Genomic DNA, 15,490 nt, shown 5'->3' with positions numbered 1-15,490 from the left:
TCCCCCCACCCCACTTGACAGAAATGCCCTCAGAGTTGCCCTGCAGATATAGGGTTTCACTGACTGGAAAGGGAGAAAGGTGATATCATCCCATCTAAACTCCATGGGCAATATTAATATAGATAATGCTGTTCCAAATTCTCTTATGTGTTGTGTGGGCTTCTGCACAGTGAGTCTCTCTCTCCTTGCTGCATATGTTGCATAGTAATTGTTATTGAGACTAGGAGGCAGAAGGTGCTGATGCAGATGTCTCCTGCCTCTACAGATCTCCTGAGAACCTCATGAATTCCTTCTGTGGAAGTAGGTGTGGGGAGGGAAGACTCCCTGAGTTTCCTGCTCCTGTGTAGGTTTTTCCTATGTTGGGGACAATGTGGCTTGTAGGTAGGCAGACACATTATCTCCTCTTTCTTCCTAAATCATCCTGCATATTTTTCTTATATACACCAGGATTTTAATCAAATCAATTCTGGAACAGGGGAAGTAAAACATGTCATTAATGTTTTTTTCACAAACCTTCAAACTCTAATCCATGGCTTAAGTAATGCTTGTGTCCAAATACCAAGGTAACTGTCTGTAAAAGTTGGCTTTGAACTGGTCTTTTCTTGCTGAGCTTCATTGTGTGCCCGAGATTATCCACTTGTCAGGCTGCCATTCTGGGACTGAGATGAGTAGCTGGAGCGCTCATTCATCTTGCCCTCAGGGCAGCATGGCCTTACATTTCTGACGACTCTGGAATGCATTAGTGTATTTTGTCAAGGTTTCTTTTGTTTTGTTTTTCATTTTGTTTTCAGGCTTCTGTTTACTAGTTGACCTCAGCTAAATTTTCAACTACCTGTGATGAGATGATAACAGGTGACCAGCCATGCAGTGCACTACTTAACTGACCTACTTTATAGGATTGGACCTGAATCAAAATCTCATGGAACAGAAACTCAGCTAGTGAAATCCTCCCATTGCTCCCATATTGAAGCAACTAAAAGTTCGCCCTTATCACGAATAACTATCTGTTAGACATATTGTAATTACAGCTCCGATTTATTTACCTTAGCCAAAATTTTCAAACATTTTTCAAAATATACTGAACAGCCACCCACAAAACACATTGAAGTCAGTGGGAGCTGCAAGTGCTCAGCAGATGCTCTGAAAATGAAGTTACTTATATTTAGGGCCCTTAACGTGGGTTTAGGAGTCTAACTTTAAGCACTCATGTATGCAAATAATAAGTACTCTCTCTGATATAACATATGCAAAAATGGCCTGGAAACCCTCCTTAGGCCTGGTCTACACTAGGGGGGCAGTTCGAACTAAGGTACGCAAGTTCAGCTACGCGAATAGCGTAGCTGAACTCGAAGTACCTTAGTTCGAAGTACTTACCCGTCCTCACGGCGCGGGATCGAAGTCTGTGGCTCCCCCGTCGACTCCGCCACCGCCGTTCGCGGTGGTGGAGTTCCGGAGTCGACGGGAGCGCGTTCGGAGTTCGATATATCGCGTCTAGATGAGACGCGATATATCGAACTCCGAGAAGTCGATCGCTACCCGCCGACCCGGGCGGGTAGTATGGACGTACCCTTAAATTTGAGACTAGAAAATGGTGTGCATTTAACAAAGTTTTATAACCATCTGAAAATACTGCACTGACCATAAGCAGGCAGTAGAAAATTTAATTGTCTGAAATAGGCATTTATCAGGGGACATGATTAATTGTAGTGGAAATGTTCAATTGCTTGTAACTTTGCAGGAAATTCCCTTCTGGGCTCTGAAACTTTACATGCTTAGTCATAGCTTAATGGAGCATTTTCTTGGAAAGTTCAGCTGTTTTTGAGTTATATAAGTGGGAATAAAAAGAATTTTTGGGGCTTAACTAAAAAGTGGCAGATTCTGATATTGGCATACATACAGAGTAACTCGTTCGACTTCTGGGTTTACTCCTGAGTAACTAAGATCAGAATTTGGCCTTAGACATCAAATTTTAGATGTGTCTAGTTCTCAGTGAGGAAGAAAGTCTGTAGCAAATTGTGAAAAAAATGAAAGAAATATAAATTAAAAGTGATATGTATTTATTTAGGGAAATACAGCATTAATAGCATAGCATAATTTTTATTCACATAGCTTCCTTTGACACTATACATGTGGGTTAAGCTCAGAGGTACCACTGGGGTTTCAGATCTTCCTAGACAATCAGTGTCTTCAGTTCTTAGGATTGGGTGATGTTCTATAATAGCTCCCCATGTGGACACTCTTATTCCTCACTAAGGCTAGGTATATACTGCACACCACTAGTGGCGGCATGTAGGGTATATGTAGCTACACTCTGCGGTGAAAAGCAGGCTGGGTCCACACTGCAATGTGCAGCTGGATGTGTCAATGAAAGGTTCTGGCAGGGGAGAGATTGTGGGGAAAGGTTCCGGCAACCGGACACTACGCTGCTAAAATTAGTTGTGTAGGTGGGGGAAGCTCTGCTTGGGTCAGTAGAGAGCTGTATAGGATACACACCCACTGGGTTCAGGCATGTTTTTATCTGTGCCTCACTGACTACACTGCTATTTATACTCGTGCTAGGGGGCATGTACTGGAAGTACTCTACACATTGCTGAAAGGAGTGTGTAGTGTAGACATACCTTGGGAGTGCCTTTGTGCAGTTTAGCTTAATCCAGCCACAAAGTGGGTTAAACTACAAAAAAGACACTTTTAGGATACACTTACACTGCAATCTGAGGTGTCACTGCAGGTATAGACATACTTGAACTAGCTTTGATCTAGACAGCTTGAATAACAATAGCAGTGAAGCTGTGGCAGCTGGCTCAACAATTCCGCCCAGGAACCTGGGTATATACTCAAGTGGCTAGCCTGTGCTGCTGTGGCTTCACTGCTAGTGTTGTTCAAGCTAGCTAGATCAAAGCTAGCTCTGGTATGTCTACACATGCTGTAGTCACACCTCTGATTGCAGTTGAGATGTAACCTTAGCTTGGAATAAGAGTGTCCACATGAGGAGCTAGTAAGGAAGAGCAATTGTGCTTCAAATTGATACAGTAGCTTCACTGTGTAGACAAGCCCTTATCCAGCACCTTATTTAGGTGATGAACAGAACTAGATTAATATTAAGAAAAATTATGCAGTCATTTTTGTAAATGTTTAGTAGAACTGCATTTTGAGCATGTTTGCAGCCCTTTTCAGATATTTATTAAATGATTGATTTTGGTGAGACTACTTGTATGAGTAAATTCCTACAATCTGGCCTGAATTCTGGAAAACTCGCCAAGAACAGCTCATGAGAAATCCAAAGATTAGAACTGGTTCTCGCAAAACATGAGTCCAACATCTTTGAAGAGCATACAGATTCTTAAAAATGGTAGTCTATTGAAGGACAGTTCTTGAACAGGACTAAAATTTCAGGGTAAAGAAAAAAATCACAGAATATACTGTTTGCTGTGAATAGTCTGCCAGCTTTAATTGCAAATTTCCTTCCAATATTAGAAAGTATGCACCTGATTCTCAAGCCCAATTGCACTGCCAGAATGGTCTACAAGGGGCTTTAGTGTAAATGAGAATCAGGCCCTTCATCTGTAGTAAAAATATCTTACTGCAGGCTGTTCCTGAGAAGAACTGAAGGCTTCTCGCTCTGCCAAAATAAGAGATCATATTTTACCTCTGTTTAACTAGAATGTGGGAAACTCTGAGTTGGATCCTGAGGTACCTATTAAGGTCTGTCACTGAAGCAGTACTTCCAATAGTCCAGTATTTCTAGTGTTAAGTGACTTTGGTTTTTCACCTTGTCTTTTTTCAAGCAATCTGGCTAATATGTAATCATTACCATGGGCCTCCATGCAGTATCCCATCCTACTGCTTTAACTAAGGTCCAGATTCTGCTATCTTTATGCATCTTGGGGCAGATCCTCAGCTGGTGTAGACTGTCATGGCTCCACTAACTATAAGACCATTTACACCAGCTGATGCACTTTACCCCTCCTCGCCCCACCAATCTCATTTATTTCAACAGGAATGCTGACGGAATAATTTATTATTCAGTATAAGAAAGGGCGGCAGAATATGGCCCTAAAGGAACAAAACAAAAACAGTTTTGCTAAATCCAATAAGAGGTAATTACAGCAAGGATCATATAGGTAACAGGCTTTCAAATTAAGTCAAAAGACAGGAGTAAAAAGTTTGAAATCATAAAGAACTTTTGGGTTTTTTTCACTCTGATACCTTATGTTGAATAGCTAGATCATTTTATTATTGCAAATACAGTGGCAGTAATCTTTTATTGCATGCAGTGTAGGCCTACAGCATTAAGTTGGTATAAAATTGCATATAGTTTAATATATCTGTACAACACCTTTAAACAAGCTTCTCTAGGCAGGAAGGTTATCTGTCTTATAAATCTATTATTCCATTGTACATCTTGATAGCCTAGCATTGCTCCTAGCCATGTTTAAGCATTAAATAGTGCATTATTATTTCACATAAATCAACCAGAGATGTGTGAATTCATAAATTTTGCATTTGCACAGACAGTATTTTAAACGTTTTATGGCTTCGTGGGAACTCAGAGCAGGAGCCCGTACACAAATCAGCGCCCAGGAAACTTCAATAAAATTTAATATCACAATTACGTCTTTTCAAAGTCACTGCATGCATATTTTAGAAGTATGTTCACAGGGTCTAAAAATAAAAACAAAACTTGCAACAGCGGTCTTGTCTTGCCCTATTTTAGTTGGGATCTATATCATTACGAAGAGCAGTTGAACAGTTTGTCCAGTGTTGACTCCGTTAATTACCTATGTCATTGTTTCCATCCTCATCTCTTTTCTTCTAATCTATTTTTTTTAAACTCTGGCTTTTTGTTTATTTTCACCTTTCATTTGAATCTTCCCAGGACACAATCATGTAATGCATATGCTTAATTTTGTGCATATAAATAGTATGTCAGTGTGGGCACAAATGTTTGTCTTTTATTAGGACTCTTTTCCTTCAAGAACACCATGTGTGTCCTTACAAAGATGATTTTCTTGTACCATGTGCTCTATGTATTATAAGTACGAAAACGTGCTAATGCAACATTAATATTTCGCTGTTAAAATCACAAAACATCAGGAAATGCAAAAAAAAAATCTGATGTATTATGTACATCTTATTACATAAAAAGTAGCTACACATTTAACAAGAAAAACAAGTACAGAAAATACAAAGCAGGCAAACCACTATTGCTATTGGAAACCTAGCTTTCATATTTCTTGACTTCTTGGGCCAAAGTATCAAAATGATATATTGATAACCTTTCATTGGTGCTCATCACCTGACTATCTGAGCTATCCAGGTAAAACACCTGTGGGGCAGAGCAGTATTATAAGCCTCACTTAACAGATGGGGAACTGGACACACAGATATTAAAGGCTAGATGCAGGGTCGGCTCTAGGAATTCCGCCGCCCCAAGCAGGGCGGCACGCCGCGGGGCGCGCTCTGGCGGTCGCCGGTCCCGCGGCTCCGGGGGACCTCTTGCAGACGTGCCTGCGGAGGGTCCTCTGGTCCCGTGGCTCTGGAGGACCTCCTGCAGGCGTGCCTGCGGATGCTCCACCGGAGCCGCGGGACCAGCAGACCCTCCGCAGGCATTTCTGCGGGAGGTCCACCGGAGCTGCGGGACCTGCATGCCTGCGGGAGGTCCGCCGGAGCCGCCTGCCACCCTCCCGGCAAAATGCCGCCCCAAGCACGCGCTTGGCGCGCTGGGGTCTGGAGCCGGCCCTGGCTAGATGGAGCCATTCTGGTACATCCTCTAGTAGGAGTTGCCCCACACACGGGGAGGCATTCCAAGTGCCTATTACTATGCTCCTTTGTGAGGTAAAGCTTTCAATCTCCTGCATGCCAGGCCAGCACTGCTGGCCAGTGCACAGATGTGATGGGAGAAGGGGAAACCATTCTTTGCCTCTTTGGGGAGCCATGCACCTGCATGGAAGTAGGGATGGAGCAGTCCTTACACTACCCAGCCCTTGGGGAATGATGGCCTGCCTGACCCTTACAAGGAAAAAAGGAAAGTCTCTTTACGCCCTTCCTCTCTATGGTATACTTATATAGACGAAAGGATGAGGCCATAAGTGGCTTGCCCACAGATCATGGAAGAGGTCTGTTGCAAAGCCAAGAATGGAGTCCAGCTATACTAGGAACTTGTTCTGTGTTTTAACCTTGGATCTGTCTACTTTTTCTTCCCTAAATACAATGGGTCCCATCCATCTCCCACTGAAGTGCAGGGCCGCAAAGTGGGGGAGCTGCGGTGCTTGTACTCACCCGGCAGCGGTCTGGGTCTTCGGTAGCATTTCGGCGACGAGGGGCCCTTCAATTGCTCCATGTCTTTGGCACACTGAAGGGCCTCCTGCTGCTGAAATGCCGCTGAAGACCTGGAGCGACTGAAGGGCCCCCCGCTTCCAAAATGCCGCTGAAGACCCAGACTGCCACCGGGCCAGGGCTTGCGGGGCCCCTGTGGGGCCTGGGGCAAATTGCCCCACTTGGTCCCCCTCGGGCGGCCCTGCTGAAGTGCATGGGAGTTTTGCTATGGACTTCAATGGGAGGAGGTCCAATATCATCCTCTGTATGTGTGTAAAACTTGCCAGTGTAATTATTTTACCATGCATTTTTTGCACTATTACTTATGCATGTAAAAGAGAAGATCCTTTGAAAACTCTGAATTCCTTGCAAAGTGATATAACCCTTGTGAAAACAGCCTATGTACTTGTAAAGTCTACCATAGCATAACAAGTGTAAAGGTTCATGCTTCAAGCATTTTTGCTGTAGCAAAAAAGTGGTTAGTTTTTCTTTTCCCTTACAAAGTTAGAACAGCGTTTTTCTTCCTTTTCCATAAATCAAAAATGGCTGAAAGATTTTGGTCAAATCTTTTTAATATTCCAACTCCAGGCAAAGACCAAGCATGGAAAATTATACCCCAAAAGACAGATGCTTTGGAAAGCGGTAAGCATGAGAAACTATGCTGTAACCTTAATTACAGCAGATGTGACTGAGCATGTGGCAGAATACTTACCTCCTCTTAATTAATGCTTGCACTGTGTTATGTGTAAAATGTAAAGTTTGGGCTAAATTCTAAAACCTTTACTTTGGTCTAAATTCTGCTCTTAGTAACAGTAGGCAACTCCAGCATATTCAATAGATTTACTCCAGGTTGACATGGGGGGGTAACTGAGAGCAGAGGGAAATATGCCTGAGCCAGGATTGGATAAAGACTGTGGGATTTTTCCCTGAAAAATTAAGGGCATAAGGAGTCTTCCCCTATGCAGAAGCAGGTAAAATTGCAGTTGCTGTACTTCCCTGAGCACAAGAACTACTCCCTCTTGGTTTCTTTTGGCGAGCTAGTCACTTCCAAGCAGGAAGCGAGCTGCGGGGAGGAAGTGGAGCCATACACCTGCCCTTCTGCTTTTACACACACCGGTCAGCAAAGTTCGTTTGATGCACAATGTTGAGCATAGTGCCCTCTCCTAAGGAGTAGTGCAGCAGCAGCACTTCCCCTACATACCAGGGACTAGGGCTGGCTGGGAAATTGGAATTTCCCATTCAACAGGAATTCCACATTTCAAAAAACACTTTGTTCCAAATTAGAATAAAAACCTGAAATACTATAAAACTTGATTTGGGACCACAGAAACATTTAATTTGATACTGTCCGAATGTTTTGTTTCAGTTCATTTTGATTAGACTTTTATATTACATTAAAATATTATGTCTAATAGATATTCTCTACATAACATTAAATATAATGAATATTAAATTGATTTTATATCAGTCAGAATGAATTGACAGGATGAAGTCGAAATGTTTTGAATTGTTGAAATGAAATGTTTTGACATCTTCCTGTTAAAAAACATTTCAATTGACACGTTCAAGTGAAACATTTTTATTTTTATTGCATTGTCTTTTTGACATAAAACTGTTCAATCAAAAATTTTTTTTACCAGCTTTGCCTGGGACCTCCTCTAGGAGGGATTATGCCATTTGAAATCACAGTTGCTCTCCAGGAGATCCCCATGGGTGATACAGCTCTTTACCGCCTCTCAAGACAGCCAGTGCCTATCAGGCATAATAATAAAAAATCTGGCCCTAATTATTTTTCTTATTGTATTCATGTCACATCAAACCTATAGTCCATAACTAATATCTTTTTGAGCCCTTCTTTTCTGGTCATTCATTCCTCAGTCTAGAGAAATACTCCTTCCAATTTCTGCAGTTATTTTGCCTCAGAAATACACACAGCCTGTTTAATTCGGTGAAAAACAAATGTCTAGTATGAAAGGAGGGTTCCATTTTCAAATTTCAGTTTTGGCATCAATTGTGAAAATTACCTTCCTGGAGAAAGATCAGCTGCAGATGCATTAACTAGTACGTGATATAGCGCTAACTTGAAAACAGCATATTTATCACCTCTAGCAAGTGATTTGGAAGTTTAAATTACTGTGAAAATATAACTCATTTCCCACTTTAACATAGTGATAGGGTGCTGGAGAGGAAGACCAAAAGTTGTCATATTGCTTGACTGTGCATATGAATTTAACTGCTCAGGAAACAGTTTTACTCTTTTTTGTGGGTTTTTTGGTAAAAGGTATTGGACAAAATAGCAAAGGTCAATTAAGAGCATGATCCTGATCGTTTTGTTGTTGGGCAAATGGGAGCAAGATCCAGGACAGAGTCCTAAATGAACTCCTCAAGAAATATGCTTCCTTCGCAACTGTCATCTCTTTAAGACCTGTTACAAAGCTTACTAAAAGTCAGTGGAAAGAATCCCATTGTTTTTAGTGGGCCTTAGCTTAGGCCCTTAGTGAAAGTCTATTCAATCAGAGAATCTGCTTCCTTCAGCACTGCTCCAGAGCATATCTACGTGTTTTGTGAATTGTGCAATCTCCCATGGCATCCCCTTGCCCATAGTGCCCCCAAAATGGCCAAATAACCGAGAGTAGGACTGGTTGAAATTTTTCCACTGACGCTATGTTTTGATGGAAAATTGGGTTTTCAACTAAACTAATTTTTTTGTGACAAGCATCTGTCAACAGGGGAAGATTTTGATTTCGTTGTTGAAAAACTAAATTCCTGTAAACTGAAATATTTTGGTTTTCAGTGGAAATTTTATAGTATTTGAATTACAGATGAAAAATCAGAATTTTCTATGGAAAATTGAAACAAAAACTCTTTCTGTAGGAGGAAGATACTTTTTTACAACCAGTTCTAGCTGAGGGTACGTCTACACTACGGGACTATTCCGAATTTGCATAAACCGGTTTTGTAAAACAGATTTTATAAAATCGAGTGCGCGCGGCCACACTAAACACATTAAATCGGTGGTGTGCGTCCATGGTCCGAGGCTAGCGTCGATTTCTGGAGCGTTGCACTGTGGGTAGCTATTCCCTAGCTATCCCATAGTTCCCGCAGCCTCCCCCGCCCCTTGGAACTTCCGGGTTGAGATCCCAGTGCCTGATGGGGCAAAAATCATTGTCGCGGGTGGTTCTGGGTAAATGTCGTCAGTCACTCCTTCGTCTGGGAAAGCAACGGCAGACAAGCATTTCGCGCCTTTTTCCCCTGGATTGCCCTGGCAGATGCCATAGCATGGCAATCATGGAGCTTTTTTTGCCGTTTGTGACTCTCACCGTATGTGTACTAGATGCCGCTCACAGAGGCGATTCAGCAGCGCTACACAGAAGCATGCTTTTGCTTTTGCATGACAGCAGAGATGGTTACTAGCCATATTGCACCATCCAAACCCTTCCATAAATTGGAACTGAGGATGATCATGGCTACCAGTCCTTTTGTACCATTTGCTGCTAGTGCCCCTGGTCAATCAGCCAGGGGCGCCAAAGCCAAGAGTGGTTACTAGCCATATTGTACCTTCCATCGTTTTGTACCATTGGCTGCTGTCATAAGTGCCCCTGGCCGATCAGCCAGGGGCGCAAAAGCAAAAATTGGGAATGACTCCCTGAGTCAATCCCTCCTTTTTGGTATAAAAAAATAGAATCAGTGCTGCCTAATATAGGCAAGTGTGCTAGAGAACCACCTGCTCTGTGTCAGAGCCCGCAGAAATTATCTGTATGCTATTCACAGGGGGTGCTCCTGTAACAACCCCACCTGTTGATTCCGTTCTTCCCCCAGCCTTTCTTGGCTACCGTAGCATTGTCCCCCCACTTGTGTGATGAATTAATAAAGAATGCAGGAATAAGACACACTGACTTGTTAGTGAGAAATGAGTGGAAGGCAGCCTCCAGCTGCTATGATAGTCCAGACAGGACATTAAGCAGTGTGTAGGAGAGAAGCCCAGCATCCCACTGCTAGTCCAGGGGCAACTGAATCTTTTCTTTACACATGAAGGGTGGGGGCTGATGGAGCTCAGCCCCCTGTTGCTATGATGAGGATGGTTACCAGCCATATTGCACCATCCATCCACCAGAAAAAATTAGGGCCAATAGGCTGATGACGAGGACGGTTACCAGTCCTTTTGTACCATCAGCTGAGGCTGATGATGAGGATGGATTTCCATCTTTTTGCACGATCAGCTTATGCTGATGATGAGGATGGATTTCCATCGTATTGTACCATCAGCCGCCCATGACGGGGGGGGAGCAAGGATGTTGGTGTTGAGTGCTGCACTATCGCGTCTATCTGCAGCATTCAGTAAAGATAGGGTGACATGTAAAAGAGTCAGAGGATTGTTTTACCTTTCGCTTCTGGGGGTGGGTGGGGGGTGGGTGAGTAGATTGCCGAGCTATGCCCTGACCCGCAGACACTGTGTTTGACCCTAGAAGCATTTGGAGCTCAGCCAAGAATGCAAATAATTTTAGGAGGCTGCAGGAACTGTGGGATAGCTTCAGTCCTCCAGTCCATGCGCATCCATTTGATTCTTTGGCTTTCCGTTACGCTTGTCACGCTGCAGTGCGCTGAGTCCCTGCTATGGCGTCTGTCTGGAGATTTTTAAAAAAGGATTCTGAATTTCATCTTCTGTAACGGAGCGCTGATAGAACGGATAGAACGGATTTGCCTGCCCTTACAGCGATCACATCCGCATGGTCCATGCGGGAGCTCTTTTTTTTATTTTGATTTCGGACTGCATCGCCACCCGTGCTGATCGGAGCTCCACGCTGGGCAAACAGGAAATATTCAAAAGTTCGCGGGGCTTTTCCTGTTTACCTGACCACTGCATCCGAGTTCAGATTGCGGTCCAGAGCGGTCACTGGTGCACTGTGGGATAGCTCCCGGAGGCCAATACCGTCGATCAGCGTCCACACTAACCCTAATCCGATATGTTAATACCGATACTAGCGTTACTCCTCTCGTTAGGGAGGAGTACAGAAACCGGTTTAAAGAGCCATTAAAATCGATATAAGGTGCCTCCTAGTGTGGACGGTTTTGGCGTTAAATCGGTTTTATGCTCCTAAAACCGATTTAAACGCCTAGTGTAGACCAGGCCAGAGAGTAGAAAACAGGAAGTAAATGGAAAGGGCAGTAGTTGCAAAAGCCTCATGGAGTTCATGAGCCTTATTGAGGGGTCTTGGAAACATGTGGGTGGGTAAACATTTGACGCCTCTTTGTGGGGAAATCTACTACCTCTCCTCCAAGAAACGTTCTTACTTCCTCTAAAAATACAGGAGATTGACACTACTGTCCCAGGGCCAAGCTCACCGTTGTCCTGTACAGTGTGTAATCATATACATCAGGGCAAAATGGGTAAAAAGCCCTACAGCCCCAATTCTCTATTCTGTTGCACCCATTTTACATCACTGTATCTCTGTTGAAATAAATGGAGTTACACTGGTGTAAAACGTGTGCAATGGAGTGCAAAATCAGGCCCTGCCATCTCATTTGTTAGCATTTTCTGCTTACTTTGCACTGTTGTGGAAGATTACACAAGGTGCACTGCTACTATGAAGCAGGTCCTCTGCCCCTTCGTGAAGTGAGGCATACTTTCTGACACTCTCTTGATTACCGGGCAAAGAACAACAAACAAGTTCAAGACTAAGATTAACGATATCAGGAGATCATTGTCTAAAGATTAATCTTTCCAAAATGATGAGAAAGGGATAGACATAGTTAGCTTTTAGCAGCCTACAGCTACAATGAGTAATAATAAACATTCCCATGGCAGGGCTGGCCTTGGAATACTAACATAAACATATCTAGTTATCATCAATAAACACTAATGGTGGTTTTGTGTCATTGTTTTTTTGGCTACTGATGAGTGCTGAAAATGGTGTGGCTTTTTTGTTGTTGTTGTTCCTGAAACAATTGTGTGCTTTCATTTTATGTCTGCCTATTTAACATTCATTTGTTTGGGTCCATTCTCCCTTTGATGGTATTGCCACTGTCCTCTTTTCTCTTTTGAAAACTTCAATATTATTGCCTGAATTAAAAAAAAAAAGATTCATTGTAGAAATTACATTTTCCCCGTTAAGCCAGAAGGCATTGCCTTTCCTTTAGCTCTTGTATAACTAAGACTTAGTGTTATGTATATTTTCTGTGTGTGTATGCCATACATTTAGCAATATATATATTTATACCACACAAGTGGCCCATGTTACCATTACATAAATCCTTTTATTTTTCAAAGGCTATATCTCAATGATTGATGGCATAGAAGTAGTATGTGTAAACAACGATGTATAAATATTCTTTCTTTCTATGTCAGCTCTATTTATACAGTTCTTTTCTATGTCACAGACTTTGAGTTGAAAGGAAACTGGAGATTGTGCTGAGAAGCTGAGACCAGAATGAAAATTCTAAACAATTTTAAATGCATTTATCCAAAATGTGTAAGTTTTTTCTGTTTCTTCAAAATCACTTACGGAAACATCCTAGTTTTGAAATCTGATTCTGCTGCTTATTTAATAATCAGTGAGGGCCACATTCCTTAGTCATATTGAGCAATACCTGAGTAGTTCCACTAACTTCGATGGAACTCTTTGCATAGTAACAATCTACTTCATATGATTATATAAGGGACCAACACAACCATGAACCGTTGGTCCCTTGTAAAGTGCACTATACATTATAGTCTTGTTAACAGTGGTTATGTTGGTTCCTTGTATAGTGCATTAATTTTACAATAAATACATTAAAATATTAAAAATATAAAGCTTGATTCTGCTACCAATGATATCAATGGACATTTTACCCTTTAGTTCAGTGTGATCAGGCTCCTACTCTCCTATTGATAATAAACGTACCCTGCACCAATCAGTCTAAAAACTGAGGCCTTGATCAAGCCACATGTTGCATGTCTCCTAAAGTTTGAGTGACCTCAACTCTGATCGATTGAAGTCAAGGGAGCTCAGGATTAGGCCTTGTGACAGACAAGACAAAGACATGACAAGGGAGAGTGATTCAGATGTGGGGTAATGTGGAGAGAGTAATTATTAAAGGCATTTATATGGTCTCCATTACCTTAATGTCAGGGTGTACTTTGCATGATTCAGATTGCAATCAACATTTCCTAAGTACAGGAAGTACAACCAATGAGGAGAAAAAAACAAAACAAGGAAAGCTGCAATAGCAGCCACAGAGGGGCAATGCTGCAGACAAGATTTGGGTGACATTTTTCAATCCCAACAGGTTTTTTGGTTGAAAAATCAGGTTTGGTGAAACCAAAACATTTAATGAATTCAAGCTGATTTTGATGAATTAGTTTGGTAAAAACAAAACCTACTTAAAACCTTTTGAAAGGAAACTCTTCATTTAGACATTTTTGAAATATTTCTGGTTTGGGGTTCAAAATGACTTTTCATACAATTTTTTAAATTATATTAAAAAATCAAAAATATGAAATGTTTTAAATAAAAATGAAATGTTTCAATGTGGATCAAAATGAAACATTTTGCTTGACCCGAAATGATTTCTTTTGACTCTTTGGAATTGCCAGTCACTGAAAAAATTTACACATCTCTACTGCAGACCCATAGCCTGCCTGCCAGGTAGGGGCGAAGTCCATTTTCCACTTAGAACCTCCCATAAAGCCTGATTACTCTGCTTTTGGACAAGAAAGGGATGAATTTCATAACTGAAGCATGAATGGGTATAGCCCACTGAATACGTAGACAATGACCGTGTCATAGGATGTTTGTGTGTCTGATAGGAAGAAAAATAAATATGTTATAGAGAGTTTTAATTTCTGAGTATTTATCTTCCATTGATAATTACGTAAACATTTTAAGATGTAATCAGCAAGGTGCCTTCCAATAATGGGTGTGATTTTGATTTGAGGATTTGCTTAACGGTGTCATTGAAATCAATATGGAGATTTGCTTGAATAAAGACTGAGTAAAAACGGACTTCAGGGTTTGGCCCCCAATTAGTGTAGATTGTTTTAAAAATTGGAAAACAATGTCCAGATCTGTCAAAGCCAACGTAAGGGGACCTATTCATCACTGTGTCCCGTCAGTCACACCTGTGTAGTTCCAATGATTTCAGTGGATTTTCACCATTATAAAACTGGAGTAATGCACTATTAAAACAGGCCCATTGTTTAACAATCATTTCTAATGAAAAAAGATCTTCACGAGAGCTGTGCAAGCCCAAACGTTTTGCTTTTCAGGGATTTACATGGATTCCTCTTGCTTTCAATCAATGTGCGTTTGCAACCCTTGAATGCTCCTATGAGTTTCAGATTCAAATGAGCCCATAAATCTCAAAGTGAAATTTTAAAACTGCTGAGTTTCACCTGGCTTCATGTCAATATAACAATTTTCGCCTGATTTTTATGCCAAACCAATAACTGGCCAGATTGGCTTAGATAAAGACCTACGTTCATTGAAAGATGCATGAACCTTTTAACAAAAACCCAGTCAGGGTTCTGAGTTGGGAATCACTCCTTAAGTTAGAACTGCTTTGGATGACTTTACTACCAAATGTATGTGCCATTTTTTTAGTCTTAAAGAGCCCACTGCCTGATTAATTGTGTATAACTTTTCAAAGTTAGTAAGCAATTATATTTTCAAAATATATCTTCCTATTCTTATAAACTAATTGCATATATTGTTATGGATCATGACTCTCTCATTCTTTAAATTACAACTCATTTATTTGAAGGAATACTTGTCAAAAGAAAGCTGTAAGTACTGATTTAAGAAAGCAGCATTAAATAATTGAAATGACTGTGATAAAATTGCCTTAGTTTAAACAGACCAGTTTTATCAGTCTGTTTAATGAATTGTGCTTTTATAGGGCGAGATAAATTTAATATGAATTCAAGTGGTTGCGCTAGAAATACAGCTCTTGGTGAGATTTCTTCAAAGAATAAGTCAAAGATTTTTTTTTGCCATATGCTGGTATGTTTCGTTCAGAAACACTCCAACTGTGATAAGCAATGGAGATGCCTCTCAAGCTCAGAATAGAATACTGTAAATACTTACATACATATATCACACAATACATCTTAAAATGTATCTTAAAAGAATTGGAGAAACACAAAAGCCAGATATTTTCTTATTTTTTGGGGGATGTATGTGTGTATGAATTAGAA

At 41.2% G+C, this 15,490-nt stretch overlaps 1 long non-coding RNA gene across 5 annotated transcripts in view; it reads left to right on the top strand.

Moving 5' to 3' along the window:
- LOC123364681 overlaps positions 1 to 15,490 on the top strand; it is an 83,935-nt gene that overhangs the window by 46,276 nt on the left and 22,169 nt on the right. For 4 of the 5 annotated variants that reach the window (XR_006577216.1, XR_006577214.1, XR_006577212.1 and 1 more), the window contains exon 3: positions 12,694 to 12,785. The exons of the other annotated variant lie outside the window; for it this stretch is intronic. This is a non-coding gene — a long non-coding RNA (uncharacterized LOC123364681). The remainder of the gene's footprint in view (positions 1 to 12,693; positions 12,786 to 15,490) is intronic. 5 annotated transcript variants of the gene reach the window in all.

Source organism: Mauremys mutica, chromosome 2 (genome assembly GCF_020497125.1).
Source record: "Mauremys mutica isolate MM-2020 ecotype Southern chromosome 2, ASM2049712v1, whole genome shotgun sequence".
NCBI classification, from domain to species: domain Eukaryota; kingdom Metazoa; phylum Chordata; order Testudines; family Geoemydidae; genus Mauremys; species Mauremys mutica.
This window is presented reverse-complemented; position numbering and strand designations above follow the sequence as displayed.